The sequence below is a fragment of the Pongo abelii genome, chromosome 3 (genome assembly GCF_028885655.2).
Source record: "Pongo abelii isolate AG06213 chromosome 3, NHGRI_mPonAbe1-v2.0_pri, whole genome shotgun sequence".
Taxonomy (NCBI): domain Eukaryota; kingdom Metazoa; phylum Chordata; class Mammalia; order Primates; family Hominidae; genus Pongo; species Pongo abelii.
In genome coordinates this window covers 206,740,092-206,755,735 of record NC_071988.2, presented here as the reverse complement: position 1 = coordinate 206,755,735, position 15,644 = coordinate 206,740,092, and the positions used below count along the sequence as shown (strand labels likewise).

At 45.0% G+C, this 15,644-nt stretch overlaps 1 protein-coding gene across 13 annotated transcripts in view; it reads left to right on the top strand.

Moving 5' to 3' along the window:
- The first annotated feature begins 1,050 nt into the window (after window positions 1-1,050).
- IRF2 (interferon regulatory factor 2) overlaps window positions 1,051-15,644 on the top strand; it is a 134,504-nt gene continuing 119,910 nt past the window's right edge. For 6 of the 13 annotated variants that reach the window (XM_054553406.2, XM_063723239.1, XM_063723241.1 and 3 more), the window contains exon 1: window positions 1,053-1,254. The gene's annotated coding sequence lies outside the window, so the exon portion shown is untranslated. 13 annotated transcript variants of the gene reach the window in all.

Genomic DNA, 15,644 nt, shown 5'->3' with positions numbered 1-15,644 from the left:
AATCTATGCTTTTAAAGCAAGGGACTACAAAGGGTAGGTCCCAAGGAAGTTGCATTGCTTGCTGCACCTGTCACACGGGCTGTACCTTCTTCTCTCATTTATTTCCATTTACAGCGTTGAAAACTGAGGCCTTAGGCTTCGGTTGAGAACCCAGGCCAAGGGTGACCAGCCAGTGAGTTAAGGAGGCCCCAGTCGAACTTTGCTGGAAGCGCTCCAGCACAAAGCCTCTCTCCAGAACCAGCCGCCACCGAGACGTCTTGAAGTCAAAGTAACTCACACCCTTGTCCACCTTGCCCTGCAGTGAAGAAACTTCGGTCGCACAGGCTCCAGAACTCATCTTGGCGTGGGCTGTGACTTACTGGGGGATGGACCTCCTTTTCCTTCTAGCTCCTAAATGGAGCGGAGCACCAGGTGGTGTCAGAGGGGGCGGCGGCCCCTCCAATGGTGGCACCCTCAGCCACGGATAAGGTTCCAATTAGGTAAGGACGCAAGTAATGCTGTCGTTTCGGCTGACTGCTCCTTTCATTCCTTGGATGTGGTCAGTTATCACAAAACGAATTTTCATTTACTCTAAACAGTCACACCAGCCCTGCTAACTGCATGGTTGCAGCCCCGTGCCTTCGCCGGACGCCCTCCTGAAACCTTCAGGCCACCCTGAGGATGGAGACCCGGGTGCCCGCTCTCCTCCCCTACCGCCGCGGGCCTGCGCCCCCCACCCCGGACCCCGACTCGGGCGTTCTAGCCGCACGTGCGGGCGCCCCTGGGTGCGAGCCACGGACTCACGAGCCGCTGCTTGTCGCTCCCGCCGCCGCGACCTGGGGAAGCGAAAATGAAATTGACTTTTCCGAGAAATGATGAAAGCGGCGCTGCCCGCCAATGAGCTGCTGCGGCGAACTTCCGCACCTCCCGGCCGGGCCGCTCGCGCCCTCCCTCCGCCTCCACCTCCCGGTTGCACAAGCTTGAAACAAACACTGGGGAGGAAGGGCGGAGGGAGGAGGGCGGAGAGGGGAGGCGAGGGAGGGAGCGCGGCCGGAGGAGGGCGGGGGGTGGGGGGATTTCCAGCCGCGGCTCTTCGCAGTTTCCTCTCCTTGTTTTGCTTTCGATCTGGACTGTTCTCAGGCAAGCCGGGGAGTAACTTTTAGTTTTGCTCCTGCGATTATTCAACTGACGGGCTTTCATTTCCATTTCACACACCCTAGCAACACTTATACCTTGCGGAATTGTATTGGTAGCGTGAAAAAAGCACACTGAGAGGTAACATTTTTCAAATAATAGTTGTGACTGTGAGTGTGTTTCTCTCGAGGGCATGTTTCTGGGGACTGTGGGGGGCCGTGTGTGTATGCGTGTCCTGATGCCTTGACACGATGTTTTGCAGACGGAAAATGCCGGGGTTCATAAATATTAATACTGATTTTTGGAGGAACAGTCGGCGCAATTATGGATCATCTGATTTTAGGGGAAGCAGGTTCTGCTGCTGTTGCTGCTGCTACTGGGGCTGCTGAGGCTGCGAGGAGGAGGAGGAGGAGGTAGAGAGGGAGGAGGAGGAGGAGGTTGGTGGAGGTTTAATTTCACTTTTGGATTTGCAGATGCGGAGAGGTGGCTCCATGGACACAGACCTGCTGTGTGTGCTTCTGCGCCCCAGGTGTTGTGTGTGGGGGTGCAGGTCAGCTGGAGTCGGGCCTCATTTAAAACAAAATTGTGTGTATGTGCGTGTTTGTGTGTGCGCGCGTGTGTGTGTGTGCAGCCACCGCCGCCACCGGATCCGAAGGAGGGGAGCGGGTCCTTCTCGGTGCCCGCGGCGGCGCCTCTCCAGGCTGCCTCCAGCGTAAATAAGCAGGCACCGCCGCCCGCCCGGCTGCCCGCGCCCGCTCCCCGGCCGGGAAGAGCGCCTCCAGCCACGGCCAGAGGAAACTTGCTGGGGCGCCCCGCGGCGGTCCAGGGGCTCGCCTGCCTGCCGGGCTCGGGGTCGGGTCGCGGGCGTCGGGTGCCAGCGGCCGGGGCGGGAGGGCGGGCTGGGAGCCGGGCCGGGCGCCGGGCCTGGCCGACGCGCCCTGCTTCCTGGGGGCTGGGCCGCCGCCGCCGCCGCTCGGAAGGGACGCCGCGTCCTCCTTCCCGCCGGCCAGCGCCCGGTCGGGCCCTGGGGCTTCGTCATTGCACTTGTCCCAGCGCGCCAGGGGCTCGGGCGGCGCGTCCCAGGAAGGCACCGCGCCGAGGGGTCGGCCGCCCGGGCCGCGGCCTAGCGCCGTGCGCCCCCGGGTCCCCCGCAGGCGCCCCCGGCCGGCCTCGCGCGCTGGGCCTGACCCGCCTCGGCTACGGAGCGGGCGAGGTGGGGGCGGGGAGCCTCCGGGGACCGGGCGGCGCAGTGGGGGCCGGCGTCCCCTCGGGGTCCCGGGGCGCGGGCCGCGGCGGGGTGGGGACGCGAGTGCCCGCCCCATGCCCTCCGACCCGGCTCCGGGCGCCGGGTGACATTCGCCCGCTGGCCGAACGTGGTTGGTGCGAAGCCGCGGCGGCCGCCACTTCCTTTCCGCCTCGCCGGTAGGGCTCGCCCACCGAGTGGAGCCGGCCGCGGCCAATCGCGGCGCCCGCCTGCTGCCAGTGGCACGGCCTGGGGGCCGGCGCCCGCCGGGGCTGGGGAAGCCGTTCCAAGTTCCAAGGGTCGCGGGTGTAACTCGTGCCCCTCCCAGCACGCGCCGGCGTCTCCCCTTGGCCCCCGGTCTGGGTGCGTTTGCCACCCCCTCCTTGTTCCCTAAGAAGCGGGGGAGGGGAAGGAGGCGGGCAGCCTGGGCCGGGCGCCAGGGCCGTGGTCGGGCACCGGGTGAAACGCCCGGGTCAGTCTGTGTAGGCCGGACCCTTGGCGATCGGCTGCGGCTGTGATCCCGGGGACTGGCAGCCGAGGTAGCTCAGAAGAGCGAGGTGGCTTTCGCTCGTTTCTAACCCGCTACTGTCTGAAACTTGGGGACATATTGCCCGCCCCCTCCCTCTTCAACCTCCTCCCTCCGGTTGCTCCTTGTCCTTGGTTATGGAAGGAAAAAACTCAGTTGTTCTAAATGAGGAAAAGTGGTGCTGGCGTTCGTCTTCAGCCACCGGCCTCCTTATGGCTGTGACTCGGTCTGCTTTTGATGAATGGCCAGGAGGTATGGAGGATAGTTAGATTTCCTGTTGTGGATTTTCAGGAATCACCGAGACTGCTGTCAAGCCTGCAGTCATTTACTAGTTTTCATATCGGCTGCAGGTTCTCTTTGAGCAGTTCAGTTTTTGGTGCTTAAGGGCAGGTGCACAAGGGGGTCTGGGGTTAGACCAGGCGGTGGATAGTCTTGATGCCAGGCAGATGCAGTTATCCCTACCAGGCCCAGAGGATGACTCTGTGTAACTTCACCGCGCACGCAGATTCAGGATTCTCTGGTTTCCCCAACTTTCCTTTATTCTTCTTTTAGGGGGAGAAGGGGCAAAAATAGAAACCTAAAAAATCCTGGGAAAAGGAGCCTTTTCTGAGGAAACTTCAGCAGATGAAATATTTAAGACTTGAACTGGGATCTCTAGGGAGAACGTTGGAACATCTATTGATTGATGTGTCAAAGTCCGGAATTTCACTGTAATTAGTGAACGATTATAACTTGTAACTTTGTCTGTTGTGTAAGAAATTACATTTTGGTCTTTTAGATCCAAGAGTTCTTGTCTGTTACGATTTGTAACTGCTTGTTAAAATTAAACATTTACATATTTCATTCTCAGTGAGTTGTCATTTTTTTGTTAGAGAAAGTTCCAGTTATTTCAGATTTACTTACCTGTAAAAATGTCAGCATAATCAAAAGTAAGGATTTGTAGTCAAACTGGAAGCAAATTATGGCAAACACATGCGTGCCATGAAGTTCTGACAGCCTTATGAACAATGGTCTCACTTCTATCCCACTTTCTGAAACACTTTATTAGGCAAATAGTGCACCAGAGCAAAAGATGTTTAAACTTACTGGAAAAATAGAAACTTTGGATGCTCCACATTTGATGTGCATCAATTTTCTCATGTTACCAACGATGTTATATTTTTATTCTTAACATCATCTTGTACAAAACTGTTGTTTTTAGAGCATTTTCACATAATATCCTTTTGATAGTGAAAAACCACTGTACTCTATCTAAATGGAGTATCTGGGTTATAGTTCCCTTATCTGCCTTATACCAAAAAGGGCTTAACGCAGACAAGAGAATTTATGTACACACTCAATAAATATCCTTAGAACATCTATTATAAGCCAGACACAGTGCTAGCCTCTGTATACTCAACTGACAGCGAGAAAGACAGCGTCTTTACACTAGGTTGTGTTCTGGTTACTGAGCTGACTATTAACAACAAAAAATACATACAGTTATTACCTTTTGGGGTTAGCTGTAAGGAGGGTAATAGTAATTCTTAACTATATCTCATAGTGTTGCTTTCATGAACAATTGAGATACTGTATATGAAAGAACATTGCATAAATTATAGCAGTCTACAAATGTGTAAGGCATTAACTTTCAAGATTCTATCAGATTATTCTTAGTGTAAAAGGGCCAGATAATCATGACTGGATTAGACACTATCTTTCTCATAGAATTTCCAGCAAGGAGAGATTTTACTTCTGAGCGTATATAAATAATGATAAAAGATTAAACATGGAATAACTGTTTTATGTAAAGTATTTAAAAAAATTTAACAGTGAAATCCGATATTGTCAGTGAATTTTTTCCTGTCAGAAGGAAAGTTAGATGGTATCCATGGAGACCAAATGATATGGAAATAACAGTGATTGGACCAATGTATTTTCCCTCTTTATGTCAGATAAGAAAATCTTCCCAAGCCTCTCTGTGCTTTAGTCTGAATCTTCTTCACTCTTGTGTCAGCTTCTGTCAGCTTCTGTCATTGCAGGTGTGCACTGGGCTGATTTTAGTATTTTGCTTTTACCATCTTTTTTTTTTTTTTTTTTTTTTTTTTGAGACAGAGTCTTGCTCTGTCGCCCAGACTGGTGTACAGTGGCACAATTTCAGCTCACCGCAACCTCTGCTTCCAGGTTCAGGCAATTCCTGTGCTTCAGCTTCCCGAGTAGTTGGGACTACAGCGTGCGCAGGCGTGCACTACCATGCCTGGCTAATATTTGTATTTTTAGTAGAGATGGGGTTTCAGCATGTTGGCCAGGCTTATCTCAAACTCCTGACCTCAGGTGATCTGCCCACCTCAGCCTTCTGAAGTGCTGGGATTACAGGCGTGAGCCACCGCGCCGGCCTGCTTTACCATCTTGGCTCATGTGCATTTATTGAATGCTTACTGTGTGCCCAACACTTTATATGTGACAATGTACATGAAAGTAAATATTAACTGATAGTATATATTTATAACATATATTAAAATACATAATAAATGCAAATAAACGAAACTGCGGTGAAATGTCAGTTATTATTAGTAAAAATTACTTCTTCTTTTCATCTGTATGAGACACGATGTTCCTTTCTGCACAGGGGTAGGAGGTCAGGACCTTCCGTCTCTGCCTGCCCCGTTGGCCCCCTGTGTTTGGCCTGAGTGTAATCAGTGGTTGGTGCACGATGCCAGCTTAATGCATAGTGTGCTGAGTTGAGGAGTGGCTCTGGTGGCAGGAATGACTGATGGAAAAGTGGGTGGGGAGGTTCCATCAAACTTTAGTTTATCAACAAAGAACAAAGAATGATGAATAACATATAGGGTCCAAATTTGAACATGAAGCCGGTATTTTTTACAGAGTACCAAGGAAAACACACAAGCAGGAAACGCAGCTCACAGGTCCCCTTTGTCCCTGGGACTCCATCTGAGGCTCTTTGGATTCAGAGCAAGCAGTAGGCCTGAAGTCTTGGCATTGACCTTCAAAGATCCCCTAAAGATAATTTTCCCCCTCAGAAGCTCCATCTTATGACAAACTGTCTCTGAAACAAATTGTGTTTATTTAAGTAGACTTCATGTATTGTTTTTCTTTTATTAGAGTCAAAGTCTCACTCTGTCCACCAGGCTGGAGTGCAGTGGCTCGATCATAGCTCACTGCAGGCTCAAACTCCTGGGCACAAGTGATCCTCCTGCCTCAGTCTCCTGAGTAGCTGGGACAACAGGCATGTGCCACCCCAAAGCCCGACATACATCTTTGTGTAGAGACGGGGTCTCACTATGTTGCCCAGACTGGTCTCAAACCCTTGGCCTCAAATGATCCTCCCTCCTCAGCATCCCAAAGTGCTGGGATTATAGGCGTGAGCCACTGCACCCGGCCGTTGTGCCCATTTTTATTCCTCAGAAACACATATGACTTCCAGTCAGAACTCCTGATTGCCTTGAGAAAACTGGTATAATCAAATCTCGTTGATCTCATTATAGCCAAAGGTAGAGACCTGTGGACAGGCTGGCCAGCTCCGTGTGAGAGAAACTCACCATCACGTTAGGCTTTCTGAGGCACTGAAACTAGCCGGGACCCTCCATCAGTAACTCGAGGTCTGCTTGGGGATCCAGGGGCCCCATGCAATTATTTTAAATGAATAATTGATTTTGTTAAATGTAGTAACACATGCAATAGTTTTCTTAAATGCACACATTATGTTATTATTTCACTTGTTTATTAAATATTTGTTGACAGCCAGCTGTGTACAAGGCTCTGCGATGGAAGGTGCATGAACTCAGATGCCTAGAGTGGCCTTTTAGTTCTCCAATCACTTCCCCCTTTGGAAGTTTTCACTGTAAAATGTGACTGGATAATTCTGTCATCCTCAGGAGACAGAACCTATGTGTGTTATGAAAATGACCTGGGGAGGGGACTTTTAGAAATTACACAGGACCTTTTAGATTTGAGACTATCTATAGCCCCCTTTCCCTTCCTTCCCCTTCCTGCCTTGATAGCGAGCCTCTTATTCACCATTGGATCCCTGTTCCCCAGTCTCCCTCAGGTGTGTGGCCAGAACAAAAATAGAAAGCCACTGAATCAAGGATCTCTTCTCAGGGCCAAATAGTTGATCTTTTCCTTGGCTCAGATGAAATCTCTTTCCACATTTTAAGGAGCACTTTGGACAGGGGCCTGTGGTCACTCTGTTGGCTCTGCCCACTTGCCGTTGCTTGCCATACAGAAATGGGACTCATGTTAAGTTTGTGATACATTGAATTTTCCTTTTTTTTTCTTTTTTTGAGAAAGAGTCTATCTTGTCTCCTGGGCTGGAGTGCAGTGGTGTGATCTCGGCTCACTGCAACCTCCGCCTCCTGGATTAAAGTGATTCTCCTGCCTCAGCCTCCCGAGTAGCTAGGATTACAGGCGCCTGCCACCACGCCCGGCTAATTTTTGTATTTTTAGTAGAGATGAGGTTTCGCCATGTTGGCCAGGCTGGTCTCGAACTCCTGACCTCAGGTGATCTGCCCGCCTCGGCCTCCCAAAGTATTGGGATTACAGGTGTGAGCCACTGTGCCCAGCCGAATTTTCCATTTTGAAGAGGCAAGAAGGACTTTATTTTATTTTATGTATTTGTCTCTTTGTCCAGGAAGGCCATGGAGAATTAGGCGTTTGGTTTTGTTTTGTTTCTGTTTTGGTTATAGCTCCTTTATTAGTTTAGTACTCCCTTCTGATAAGCAAGAAAGAGCGGAGTTGACAAAGAATGTCTGCAGATGAGAAGCATGTGTGTGAGGTTCTTTCTGATGATGGATTCTAAGTATTTTTATCCCAAAGGCAAGACTAATTTAGTTCAGCAAAATACCTTAATTTAGGATTTTGTGTGATAAAAGCCTGTCCTGTTTTCATTAAATGAAGATTTTTGAGAATTAACTATTTGCTGTGTAATTTTCATAAATAATTTCATTTGGGCATACTTAACACTCTGTTGCTATCTGCTGAAGGCATTTGATACTCACACACCTAATGCCATCAAAGGAGAGATGAGCATACACTTTAATTTGTTCTTATTGAGCGTACATTTTAATTGTTCTTATGAATGTCAGATTTTGGGAGGATCCAAAGAAGTACTCTGTAGACAGAATATGCTGTCCTGGCCCCCTAAGCTTAGAATCCTATCAATTTTCCTATTTCATGAGATTGACCTTTCAGATGAGGAGGAACCGCATACAGATTGCTTTATTTCAAGTAATATCTACCATGTTATTTTTGAAAGAATTCTTTTGTCCTTTTTACCCTAGATCTATTGGAGAAGATGAGAAAAATTACAGTGGTGATAAGAGAGTGTCTTAACACCTAGATATGATGGGTGTGTGGGGTGATAGGATAGGAATGGGAGGCTGGTGGAAAGTGAGAGTTGGGGGATGGGGTGATGAAAAGGAAAATAGGTGACTAGTGCCTCCTGGATTCTTGAATGGGAGAGAGTGAAGAGACAATCAGGCAGGGAGATTTTCTGTCTTTGCACAAATGTCACTGAAAGAGTTTTAGAGGCTGGAGGGGTGAGTTGAAGTTGGTTAGGCAATTAGTAATAACTCAAGGACCAGTTGAAAGACTGGAGGACCCTCCAGTGTTGACTTTGGGGTCAGATCCTTTTATCCTGGGGATGATAAAGGCTGATGGGAAAACTGCTAGGCAGCTGCTGACATTATACTGCCAGGAAACATGAAGTTGTGAGTGGTTGTCATTTGGACATGGCTGAAGTCACCTTAGGGGTACAGTTATGTTGCTGCATCATGACATTTAGGTCAACAATGGACCATATACATGACTGTGGCCCCGTAAGATTATAATATCATACTTTTACCGTACCTTTTTCTATGTTTAGATACACAAATACTTGCCATTGTGCTACAGTTGCCTACAGTCCTCAGTACAGTAACCTGCAGTGCATGTTTGCAGCCTGGAAGCCATAGGCCATACCATAAACCTGGGTGTGTAGGAGGTTACACCATCTAGGTTTGTGTAAGTACGCTCTGTGATGTTCACACAATGACAAAATTGCTTAATGGTGCATTTCGCAGAATGTATAAGTGTGCTGGTGTTGATGCATTGTTTGGGGATGGGGAGATTGATACTCACTATGTGAGGCCCCAAACTCAATCCAAAATTGCCTTTGGAGGCAACCACGGAAATACTGTAATAGCTCTCTTAGGCCTTTCTCCCTCCGTACTGATCTTCCTTGGTACTGTTTTATTTTTAAATTCTTGAAATAATACATAATAGATGTACGTATTTTCAGGGCACATGTAATAATTTAATGCATTCATATTTGTAATTTGTAATGATAAATCAACGTAATTGTGCTATTGAGATTGTAGGAGGTAAATATGGAATCAGGGAAATAGAATGGGCTGATAATGTGTTTTCCTAAAGAACAGATGGGATTGGCCGGGTGCGGTGGCTCACGCCTGTAATCCCAGCACTTTGGGAGGCCGAGATGGGCAGATCGCCTGAGGTCAGGAGTTCAAGACCAGCCTGGCCAACATGGTGAAACCCCATCTCTACTAAAAATACAAAAATTAGCTGGGCATGGTGGTGGGCACCTGTAGTCCCAGCTACTCAGGAGGCTGAGGCAGGAGAATCGCTTGAACCCAGGGGGTGGAGGTTGCAGTGAGCTGAGATCGCACCATTGCACTCCAGCCTGGGTGACAAGAGTGAGACTTCATCTCAAAAAAAAAAAAAAACAGATGGGACGAGTTAAAACTGAACTATGAATTCCATAACTGGGTAGTGTGGGTCACTGAGTTGGACACTGAGTACTCCACAGTGACTGTAGTCAGGATTCTACATTGAAATAAACTTTCTGGAATTTACCTTGGTGCTATATACTTAAAAGTCTTAAAAATGTTAAGCTCTCTGTTCCAGTAATTCTGCTTCTTGGAACCTACTTACATGAAGTAACCAGAGATGGGAACAAAGATTTATGTACACGGATGTTTATTGAATTAGCTTTTGTTGTGTAAAAACTTGGAAATAAACTAAATATCCAACAATAGAGACACATTTGAATGAATTACAGCACATCCAGACAAGAGTATAGGTAGCTTATAAAGCTCGTGTTTTTGAGCAGCGTTCAGTGATGGGAAAATATTTATGATCTATGTTGATTGGGTGGGGAAAAAAGGATGTGAAATTGTGCTTCTAATTTTATTTTAAAAACATATGTGCATATTGGGGTATTTTAAAAAACCTGGAAGAAAACATATCTTTTTGATGGTGGAATTGTGGGTGTTTGGCTTTTTTTTTCTCCTTGAAATATTTTTGTATTTTCCAAATTTAAAACAGCAAGCACAATTACCAATTACCCTTTTAACCAGAAAAATATTCTCAAGAGAGTGCTAATATGTCATATCTGCCCTCACCTCTGGTCCACGTAAGGTTGGGAAAAACACACTGGGTGCTGCTGAGGAGGAGGCTGTGTGTGGACGGGGCCATTCTTGAGCCTTTCTGCCTCCATGTGTGGAGCAGGCTCTAGAGCCAGGGCTTTCCTGGCCAGGCTCTTGGAAGCCCTTGTCCTCAGACAGCTGTGGCTACTTGGAGACACTTAGATTGGTGGCTTTTTGGTGAGGTTGGGACATAATATTTTGTCAGTTAACTGTGAAGGGCTTGAGATATGATCTCACTTCACAGTTAACATTCTTTATACATATGAATACTGCAGAAACACAAAACCCCTGGGTAGGAGAAAAGAGTTCCTTGTTGATATTTACAACTGGGACAACAGCCTGAGTGACATTGCTGTGTCAGGCCCCTAAACCTTGACTCTTAAGTGACACTGAAAACTAATGGAATGTACATGTGGGCTACACTTTGTTGACAGGGACAGAGCAGTTGTCCCTCTCCTGTCCCAAAAGGAGAGAGAGAGAAAAAAAAAAAGAGGAAAAACAAACAAACAAACAAACACCTTAGCTCCCCTGACATGGGATGAAAAGGTTCCAGGGGTCTTATCCTAACCTTTTAGGATATGAGACACTTATAACCTGGGGATGTCTCCAAGGTCTGTTTTTCATGCTTTTTGAAATATACATGCCTAGGGAGATACGTCTTCCCAGCACCTTGGGAACCACTCTAGGCTGAAATTATTTGGTCCTCTTGAGGAGATTAGAGGTTTTACTATCCTTTTGGAAAAGAGCATTTAATGTACACAAATGGCTACAGATCTAATTCTCATGGTAAGTGAAGTATAAAATGTTTGTAGGGGAAGTGAGAGTGAACATTCCCTGTCTTCACATCCTATACTTTCCCTGTCTTCATGTCCTGTACATTCCCTATCTTCATATGCTATACAGTCACTATTTTCATATCCTATATGGCTCCTATATTCATATCCCATACATTCCCTACCTTCATGTCATATATGGTCCTATCTTCAGACCCTTTATGGTCCCCATCTTCATACCCTATACATTCCTTATCTTCATGTCCTAAACAGTCCCCATCTTAATATCCCATATATTCCCTATCTTCATTTCTTAACAGTCCCCATCTTCATATCCTATATAGTCCCCATCTTCATGTCCTGTACATTCGCTATCTTCATATCCTATACATTCCCTATCATCATGTCCTAAATGGTCCCTGTCTTCATATCCTGTGCATTCTCTATCTTCATGTCCTATACATTCCCTATCTTCATTTCTTAACAGTCCCCATCTTCATATCCTATATAGTCCCCAACTTCATGTCCTGTACATTCCCTATCTTCATATCTTCATATCCTATACATTCCCTATCATCATATCCTAAATGTTCGCTGTCTTCATATCCTGTACATTCCCTATCTTCATGTCATAAATGGTCCCTATCTTCGTATCATATGCGTTCCCTATCTTCGTGTCCTATACATTTTTTCCCTTTATATTATATTCATTTCTGTATATCAGGAGGTGAAGGCATTTTATAGGAGTCTGGAAAGAAGCCTGAGAAGTTTTATTTTTCCCTCACACCTGCCTTTACAAGACCCTGTTGGAGAATGACAGTAGAACTTAATCAGAGTGTGACCTCTGACTTTTCACAACTGAAGACCTCAAATCTCCAATTTTTATCTGAAAAAATATTAGAATAGTTTCACTCTCTTTACGAACATGGAGACATTTTTGGATTGCTACGGAAGTAGGATTGGGTGTGACCATTATGAGTTCAGAGGCTGAATGCCATAGCACAGCCCATCAAAAAAAAAAATATATATATATATACACGATATTGTCCAATACAAATATAATGTGACCCACATGTATAGTTTTAATTTTCTAGTAGCCACTTAGAAAAGTAAAAAGAGTAGGTAAAATTAATTGTAATAATATATCTCATTTAACTAATTTTATCTAAAATATTTCAGTATGTCGTTAATGTAAAAATACTAATGAGATATTTTGTATCCGTTTTTCATACTGAGTATTTAAAATCCAATGTGTCCTTTACACCTATAGCACGTCTTAATTCAGCCCAGACACATTCCAAGTGGACAGTAGACCCATGTGGCTGGTGGCTACCATCTTGGTTGGTGCAGCATAAGGAAATGAATCAAGGTGTGAAGAGAATACAGGGGAAAGTTGTAGTACAGTCCTGAAAGGACTGAAGGAAAGTAGAGTTGGAGTGGTTGTTTTGGTCATAACTGTATGAATCTCCTTGTGCCTCTCCCCACAAACCATACCTGATCTCTTCAGCCTAAAACAATGAAATGCTCTGAATTTCTATAGAAGCAGCATACTCTACGTCCCATTCCTAGGGTAGTTAGCTATCTGCATCTTGATGAGATGAATGTTTTCTAGACTCTTGAACTGTTATGAAAATCTTAGATTATTTGGATTTTTCCATTTGTATCATCTATGTGGTAAGTTATTTGAGAGCCAGGATCCAGTCCGATTTATTTGCATTCCTCACTGGTGTTTGACGCCTTTAAGACCTAGATAAATATTAGTTTATTTGATTTTCAGCTGTAAAGCAAAGGTTAGCTTGAAAGGCTGAATTCCAGCTCAGGAAGGATGGCACAGATCTAGTTTGTAGAAACCTAATGGTATATGAATTGAACACATAAACATTAGGATTTGTCACTTTGCATTAGGATTTGTTACTTTGTATTAGGGGTTCCACACCCAGAAGGTGAAAAATTGTTTGGTTTTTCTCCTTTGTATCCAGACCTTTACAAAATCTTATCAGTTCATTCTTTTGATGTTTAAGTTCCAATGAGGATCCTAATACCTTCTTGTAGGGATAAATAAGCTATATTTGGTGATGAACCGGAGATAAACATTTGAAAGCTGCTACTTTTTCCATGGGTTCTTTGTTAACAATAACTTTGTTATTAACAAACACAGCCCATAACATCTAGGCAATGAAATTCTTTTGAAATCAAGTATAGTATTTTACAGTTGCCTTCATTTGTTCTCTTTGACTGTAATTGTTGGGTTGAAGCAACAGACTTATCCAGAGAGCCAAGGCAATTTATTTTTACTGAAGACGACCTAAGAACTGCTTAGGTAGCTTTTCTCTGCAAGATTAAATGCGACCTTCATGGAATCATGTTAGCAGGGCCAGCAGCTAGAAAAATAAAGATTAAACCAAACCTTCAGCAGCGAAATTCCCAGCTGCTCAGTGGCTCAGAGCTTTCCTGATTGCTTTCTTCCAATGAAAACACTGTAGATTAGTTTTAAGTGAATTCTAGTAGGTTTGGGGATTTGCAACTGACAGAAGAACAGCAAAGTGTAATCTCACTTTAAAATAATAGTCCTGAAGGTAAATCTTTATTGGCTCTTTCTTGGGATGCTTGGGATTTTTGTTCATATGGGAAAACTTAACTCATACACACTGTTTAGCTGACCTTTGAAGGTAAGGCCCTAGAAGGCAGACGGAGGCCGGATGCCTGGGGATGTGGGGCAGGACTGCTGCTTCTCTTTCTTCTCTCCATTGTAGGGGGGGTGGAAACTTAGGGAGCCTGCGAGGAAGGCCCCTGTAGGGAATGTAGATGGCCTGTTTTTTCCACTTTTGGGTGTGGTCATCCTGAAGATTGGTGAAGTCAGGGTGAATTGAAAATGTTACAGGAGAGGATTTACTTAACTTACAGGTGCTTTTAATGCATTGTGATTTTTTTTTTTCTTGAAAGTTGTCGCAGTTTGGGAGATGGGGGTTGGGGGTGGGTAGGAGAGTGCTCAGCTGAAACCGTTGACTATTTTGATCATTCATCCATTCAGTCATTTATTTATCAGGTGTTTATTCAGTGCTAACGATATGTAGAGGGAGGTATAAAACGAAAGAAAAGTAATCATCTAGGATTTGAGGTAGCTGGGTAGGTAGATGGTCTGCATTCCTTAGAGTTAGGAGCTTAATACATCCAGATAGAGAAAACACAATTAGGCAAGTAAGATGACAGTTCCAGAAACGATTTTACTTATCTGTGAATCCCTTTTAGAGTTCTTCCATGGGCCCTGTGGGGTTGTTTCAGATTGTAGGGGAAGCCACAGTGCTAATGTGACAGATCTTTTTGCCAAGTGTATACATTTTATTTTTTTTAAAAAAACAGACTCTTAATAGATTGTAAAATAGGCATAGAACAACGTATTGTTTTGTTCTTTCTGTTTTTCCACAATTCTCCCACATTTAGTTTGGAACGTGGAACTATGGTCTGGTGTCTTTTGTCATTAAGGAAAACTGATGGGGTTAAATCCTGATAATTATCTCCCCTCTCTACTTCCCCTTCCCTTGTGGGGAGACACTGTAACCAGCAGAGCTGCAGAATCAGTACTCCTGCCCCCCACGGTAAAGTGAAGGAAGCTGATGAAAGATATCCAGGAACTCTTGGCACTATTTTTGAAATTTTTATGTGGATTTGAAATAATTTCAAAATAAAAAGGTTTTTTTAAGGCTTCCCATTAGTGCTCTAGAGTTACTGTTGCTTATTTAAAATAACAGCCTAATAGAGTATATTTGTAAGTTCCTTTGTTTGCTTCCCCACATCCATCTAAAAGGGATTTTATGTAGCTCTTTTTCTATGTAGGTCCTACTTTAGATATCATTTAGTACCCTCTCCTCACAGGGCTTGCGAAGACATTGCCTTCAAGGGGAAACTGGCCCTTACTTCATTTTGAAAATGCCTCCTTTTCTTTCTTCACGTGTGTGTGTGTGTGTGTGTGTGTGTGTGTGCGTGCATGCATGTGTGTGTTTGGCCATAGTGAATACTTGAAGTTGCCTGAAATTAAGGAATAATTATCATCCATAAAAGCACTGAAGGAAACAGTGGCAGCAAGTAGGGAATTCATAAATGCATGTTGAAGCATTCTTTTTTAAACTGTGGTAAAATTTACATAACAAAATTTACCATTATAATCATCTTAAAGTGTATAATTTGGTGACGTTAATTACATTCACAAGGTTGCCTAACCATCACCACCATCCATTTCCAGAACTTTTTCAGTATCTGGATCAGAATCTCTATACCCATTAAACAATACCTCTGCTTCCTGCAGCCTCTGGCAGCCAGCATTCCATTTTCGGTCTGTGAATCTGACCACTCGAGGTGTCTCATGTAAGTGGAATCATGCAGTCTTTGTCTTTTTGTGTCTGGCTTATTTTGCTTAGGAGAATGTTTTCCAGGTCCATCCATGTTGTAGCATGCATCAGAGCTTCATTCCTCTGTAAGACTGAGTAATATTCCTACATTGTGTTAGTCCATTCATCTGTTGATAGACACTGGGATTCTTATTAATTTGGCTGTTGTGAATAAGGCTG